General features: G+C 31.2%; 1 pseudogene; it reads right to left on the reverse strand.

Annotated features, from left to right (window-relative positions):
• Nucleotides 1–360: 360 nt before the first annotated feature.
• On the reverse strand, nucleotides 361–4,729 carry LOC121433749 (annotated as a pseudogene).
• Nucleotides 4,730–6,600: the final 1,871 nt, after the last annotated feature.

The raw sequence follows: 6,600 nt of genomic DNA on the forward strand, positions 1-6,600 counted from the left end.
CCAAATAGTAAGATACTAATAAAGTAAAAACTTTATTATGAAAATTTGCTAAACATTTCCATTAAAATAAAAGCGCTAGCTAATGCTAACCTTAAAATCTCCAAATAATGTACACCACATGATTTAATTTTTCAGTACTTTGCATACATCTTTACTATAAGCATAAAACTAAAAATGTTAATTCTACCAACACTGTTCATAAAATGGAACTTAGCAGTAACAAAATATACATATATATAGGACTTTGTAATTTAGTTCCTTTGGAAAAATAAATAAGTTGAATTTTTTGACCGGAATCAAAGCACAAAACTAGAATGTAAATAGTAGCTGCAACATTTTGTTGTTGCTTCTTGTATTGCTTTATATATCACCAGTCATAATAATAACAAAAACCTCTTGAGTTACTTCTCCAACACCATCATTATCAGGTTCTTCTTTCATTGCCTAAGTTTCCTCATCACTCCATTTTTATCCAACTCTCTGTCATCACATCACATCCTTAAGCTTATTTTACCTGAATCTTCATAACTTGGTATTTTAAATTTTTCAGTAGCTCTTCATGTAGATCTCATGATAACAAGTCTGTCATAACTTCATTAAAATCTTCAAAGGTGATTTTGCCTGTGGTTCTCTGCTACATCAGCTAGTTTTTAAACATTAAAACCTAAGTCTTTCTTTGCCTCCTTTCATTATCATAGTCTCTTGCTTTGTCTTTGTCTGGATCAATAGCTCAAAAGCATCGTTCATCTCTTGTTTCTGTTCTTCAGAGAGCTCTCCTTTATTTCTTTTTTACATTTGTTTTGCCTACTGCAAGCTCATTACACAAAGCTAAACTCACTTTCTCTTCTAACAGATATGTTCTTAAGGATTTCAGGAGGAATTAGTTAACAAATGACACCCTCGGCAGCAGAATTTTGTCTTATATTGACTTCCAATTCCATGCAATTGAGGTAGCTTCAGGTTGGACAGTGTTTAACTCTGGAGAGTACTGGATTTACAGAGTGACAGCTCTGTGGAAGGAGAAAATGGCAAAATTTTTGTTTATGTTCAATTATGTCATTCCTATGGAGGCTTTTCAACATACATGTTTCTTTCAAATAATATAATAATAACTAATATTGTACATATAATCAAAGCTCAGTAAATGGTATACATAATAAATTTCATTTTTGTAACTCTGAAAGGCCTTCCATTTCATATAGGGATTATGAAGAATGAAACAAAATGCTAAAAACAAGAGAGTAAAAGATGACAGACAATGAGATACAGGCACTACAAATAAAAATAGGAGGAAGTGAGTGAATTTGTTAAGGGTAATATTTTCCCAAGATGCTGACATCTTTGAGAGAATAACGTGCAAACGTAATAATTGAAATGAAATAATATAGCCACGTAACAATAGACCTGAGGAATAGAAACACAATTTGTTTCTTCTTTTCATGTTTATTTATGTGTGATGTGTATGCATATGTGTGTATACATGTTCACAGATGCATAGACAGATATGTGTATATGAATGTTATAGCCCCTAGTTGATAAAATCACCAGACTCTTCCTTCATTACTCTTCCACCTTCTTCAGTGATGCAGGATCTATCACTGATTCAACTAGTATTCTAGATATCTTGCTCCTGGGATCAACTAACTTTGCCTTTGAAACCTGTAATTACAGGCAAACTTAGTTGATCCCAGGAGCAAGATATTGGTGGTTGGGATCTGAATTTTGTACCTCTGTTGGTGTAGCAAGGATATATCTACTGAGCCACCTCTCCAGGTCATAAGCACAATTTTTATACCAATTTGGAAATAAAACGTAAACAAGAATTATTGAGCATAAATGTATTGTATAGTAACAGAAATCTTGCAGTAGAAAAACCAGGATACAGTCACAGAGAAAATAACTTTGAAATTGTAGGAATATGGCAATCCCAAGTCTTAATTATCAAAATCCACTGTCTGACACGGTCTTTTTCCTGTAAAAAGATGACATATTATACACATACATAAACACACATACATACATACACACCTGTGTGTATCTTACACACACAGACACACACACATGCATGCACACGCACATACACACAGAGTTCTAAATGTTCCAAAAACACATCATATTGATCATATAAAGTTGTTTGTTATTCATAAGACTAGTATATACTACATGTTATATTCCCAAGTAGCATAACTGTTTCGTCTTGACTTTACATGACCATGGAAATCCTGAAGTCATGATGAACTATGGAAGGCCTTGCCTCCATCATTATTGCAACAAAATGAACACAAAAAAAGTAGATAGCTAGAACTACAATAATTTAATGAAAGAGGGCCATAAAAACTACCCTCTGAGACTCAGGCCATCACTTGCTTCTGACCAGGGAGATGTAGTCTTTCTCTATAGCATATAAGAGGTTAAAAAGTGATTTCAGCTAGGACTTTTCTTTGAAGAGCATCCAGTGGGGGAATCTGTGCACAGATCTTTAACCCCAATAAACTTACTGATTCTAAGATGAACTTGAGAAATGTTCATTAGTCTGTTGACGTCTTCCTTATTTGAGGGGGAAAGAACTTTTATTCACAGTTCCTAACACATTACATGATAAAATATAGTGTTTAAAGTCAAGAAATTAACTCCCTATAACAATGCAAATAAACTTTTGAAATGTACTTTTGTAAAATTTTACACAAGAAAATAATAAATATATTCATCTAATTTATAGAAACTCTAACACAATTTTTGTTGTCAATAGCTACATCTACATGTAGGAAAATGCTAACAACATATATAATAAACAAGTCGATTTCAACTAACTGATAGGAGGCTGGAAGTGACTCCACTGTGAGTCAGAAGTTGAGCCTTGGTTTCATTCATATAAATCCATTCATTTTTTTCCTTCTATTTTATTCATTAATTTATTTATTGCAGAATCAGAAAAAAAAATTTATTAAAGACAGCAGGTTAATTTATAGAGAGACACATTATAGTGACAGATGCATTTTGGATATTATGTTAATCAATTGTTAATGTTTATTGCATTTTAAGTTATCAGGATTTTCATTTTTTGCTATTTTATTTTTCCACTTTTTTTCCTTTTCTTGAAGTAGTCTTTCTCAATGCATCCTGATTACAGTTTCCCCTCACTCTACTACTCCCATTTCCTCCCTACCTGTTCCTTTCCGTCTCTCAGAAAAATCAGCATCTATTTTATTTTGGAGCAAGAAGGTGTTTCATTATCTATATACTTTTAATATCTTGTACTTAAATTTTAAAATATAAACACTATAAAAGTATCTATAACTAGCAATAACTTTGACTCACAATGTCTGAGGTTTTTAAAATTACATTTATTTGTGCGTATAATATATATAAATACTATGTATGAAAAGATTATTCTCAAGATATTTATGTAAGTACAAATACACATTTTACTATATTTCTGTACACATAATAAGTCTTCCTTTGATTCGTGATAATCCATCATATATTAATCAGTGGGATTTTCTAATCTCTTTCTACAGCAATGAATATTGAATTCCATTACATCTCTCTGGCATGTTAATCACGTGAGTGGCACAATGGTGTTTCTAGAATTAAAGCATTTGTCTTCACGTGCCTCGTGCTGCTTCCCTACATGTGTTGTATTTGCTCTGTGCCCTTTCTTACTTGTGGGCATTAGGCACACACATCACAATTAGACTTGGGAATTAATTAATCTGCATAAGCTGACTACCTAGAAGATTGGCAATGAGTAACACGTTGGCTATTGATAGGTTAGAGAATTTTTTTTTCCTTTCAGTCCTTTATGATGAAGAGACAATATGATGACTATTAAATACAATATACATATTAATATAGTCACTAAGGATAAGGTAATATACACAAATAGGCAAGATTTCTCTTTTCTCATATGATCAAAAGCATGTAACACTAAGGTATTTTATACTAGTGAATCATTGCATCCTCACAATAATTCTCCCTCTTGATGAAATAAGGATTTCAATATTAATATATTTGGGAACTTAGAAAAATATTTCCTTATTTTATGTGTATATGTTTGTATGTAGATGAGTGTATTTTGTACAGTGCATGTGTGCAGTACTCAAAGACAACAGGAGTTGTTGGAGCCTCTGGAACAAGGTTACAGAATGCTGTGCATTTCCATGTGGGTGCTGGGAATGGAACCATGTCCTCTGGAACAGCAGCAAGTGCGCTTAACTATTGAGTTATTATTCTACACTGGGATTTGTGAATATACAGATCCAACAGTATTTATAGCTGCTTATAAAATCCCTCTGTTATTAGAATTCTTTTTCATATTGCTATGCATTGGTGAAATAATTTGAGAGCTTCTTAATATATTGAAAATTCTTCAAAACTCAGAATAGAAATTAATTTTCCTAAACCTTATATTAAAACCATTTTATGAGATATCTCTTTTCTGTTTAGTTTTTGAAAAACTCATTCTGTTTCTAGAATTATTATACACCCACTCTTATTATTAGTTAATAAATCATTCCACCTGCTACTTAATATCTTAAAGTTAAAAGTTTCTTCATAATGGTTTATTGCATTTTGATTTTGAAACCAATATTTTATATTACATTTTTACATGATATTTTTAAATGACTTTTCTGTCAGTGTTAATAGATCCTCTATTTACAGGCAAGTTTTCACATTTTGTATTCCTTTCTGGTGAATTATCTTACCTAAGTTTGTCTGCTTTATCCATGTTATTCAATAAAATCAGATGCTTATGATAGCAATTATTTTTTTCAAGAATTGAACAAATAAATTTCATGCTAACTAGATTTTATTACAATTAATAATTATTTAATTTTTCATTTATTTTGTGTTATTCTTGGCTTTATTTTCTGCTTAATTCTAAAAAGCCAATTAATTATAAGCATTGCATTAAAAATCCCTTCAGTTTTAAGAAATGTTATCCTTATTAACAATTATCAAAAATTCTTTTGAATTTGTACTCCACAGTTTTGTTTAGTAATTTGATCCACAGAGATTTATAAACCTTCAACTTGTTCAAATTCCTCATTCAGTTATGATTTATTCAAAAATTCTTACAAATTCTGAGCAAATTTTTTCCCCAGAGTAAAAATCATTCTATCTCTCCCTATTGCAGCTTAGGTAGATGTCTACTAAGTGAAAAAAAATCAATGACAGAAGTTTTAAATCCAGGATTTTATGGCTTGGGATTTCCTCAGTGACTAAGATATTTTCAATGTTAATTTTTCCAAGTATGTACATAAAGCAAGAAAATGTATTATTTGCAATAATTTATTGGAGGCAAGTACATTTGCATAATATATTCTGTATAAGTGCATTTGAGATATAAAAGTCGGGAAGTCCTCGGAATATTTTGCACATTTCCCATCAGTCATTTCTGTCTAATTTAACATTGATCGGTGTTTGTGTATTTTTGCATGTATTCTCAAAGTTTCTTATCATGTAGTAAAAGGCTTAATACAAGTGTATGTGGGTCAATAATTTCATAGGATATGAAGTCGTCTTTCATAGGGCAGCCAATTTTGCTTGATTTTAAGTGATCTATTCTAGTGTTTAATAAGCTTATTATGAATTTTATATTGTATAAACACAACATATTTGTACATGTGCTAAATATACAATTCACATAAATATATATTGAATAATATAAGAACATTCAAGTTAATTTATATTCTTTCTCATGAATTATTTGTCTCTTGTTATTTTCCTACATTACTTATTTTATATTAGTGTTCCTATGTGTATAATTTATTATTCTGCTTACACATTTTTATTCTGAAGTCATCTCTCTGTGTTAGTGATTCTTGCTATTCACAATATTTTTACATTAACTACAAATTTTTAATTTTGCACATTTTTCTAATGACTTGTAAATGAGAATGTTTTTCTATTACTATGAAGACAACAAAGAATACGTTCTCTCTGAGTAAACTAAAACTTTGTAAAGCTTCAATTTTTCTCAATAGTGCAAAACTGCAATTCTATTGAAATAGTTCATGATCTTACTGCCACTTTATAATCTGTGCTAGGAACCATGATTATTACTATCCCCTAGGTTTTTCTACACATCATTGTTTAGTGTAAAAATAACAGTAATCCTTTGGAGAAAAATCTTGACTCTATTATTTTCATTAATTTCTTTCAATTTTACATCTTCCTATAAATTTTTGTTCATATTTTATTTTTAAAAGTATCAGTGTGATTGTTAGATTTAAATGTCAATACCAAGAGTCACCTGGGAAAGAGACTTTCAGTGTGGGTTGGTTTGTGGACAGGTTTATGGAGGAAGTATTCATTAAGTTAAATTTTGTCAGCGATAGACCCAGCCCACTGTGAGTGGCACTGTTCCTTAAGCACAGAGTCCTGAACTGTACATGAATAGAGAAATCAAGCTGAGCATAGGGCAGAGAGCAAGTGAGCATCCACAAATTTGTTTCTCTTTGCTCATGACTGTGAATGTCCTGTGACTAGCTGTGTGGTTTCTGCCCTGATTCCCCACACAAATAATGAAGTGTTAATCAGAACAGTGAGTAGGTTAAAAAAAAAAGGCAGAGAACACTTCCTCCCATGTTGCTTTTT

The sequence above is a fragment of the Microtus oregoni genome, unplaced genomic scaffold (genome assembly GCF_018167655.1).
Source record: "Microtus oregoni isolate MIOR12 unplaced genomic scaffold, Mior012 000002F_ref0000024, whole genome shotgun sequence".
NCBI lineage: Eukaryota > Metazoa > Chordata > Mammalia > Rodentia > Cricetidae > Microtus > Microtus oregoni.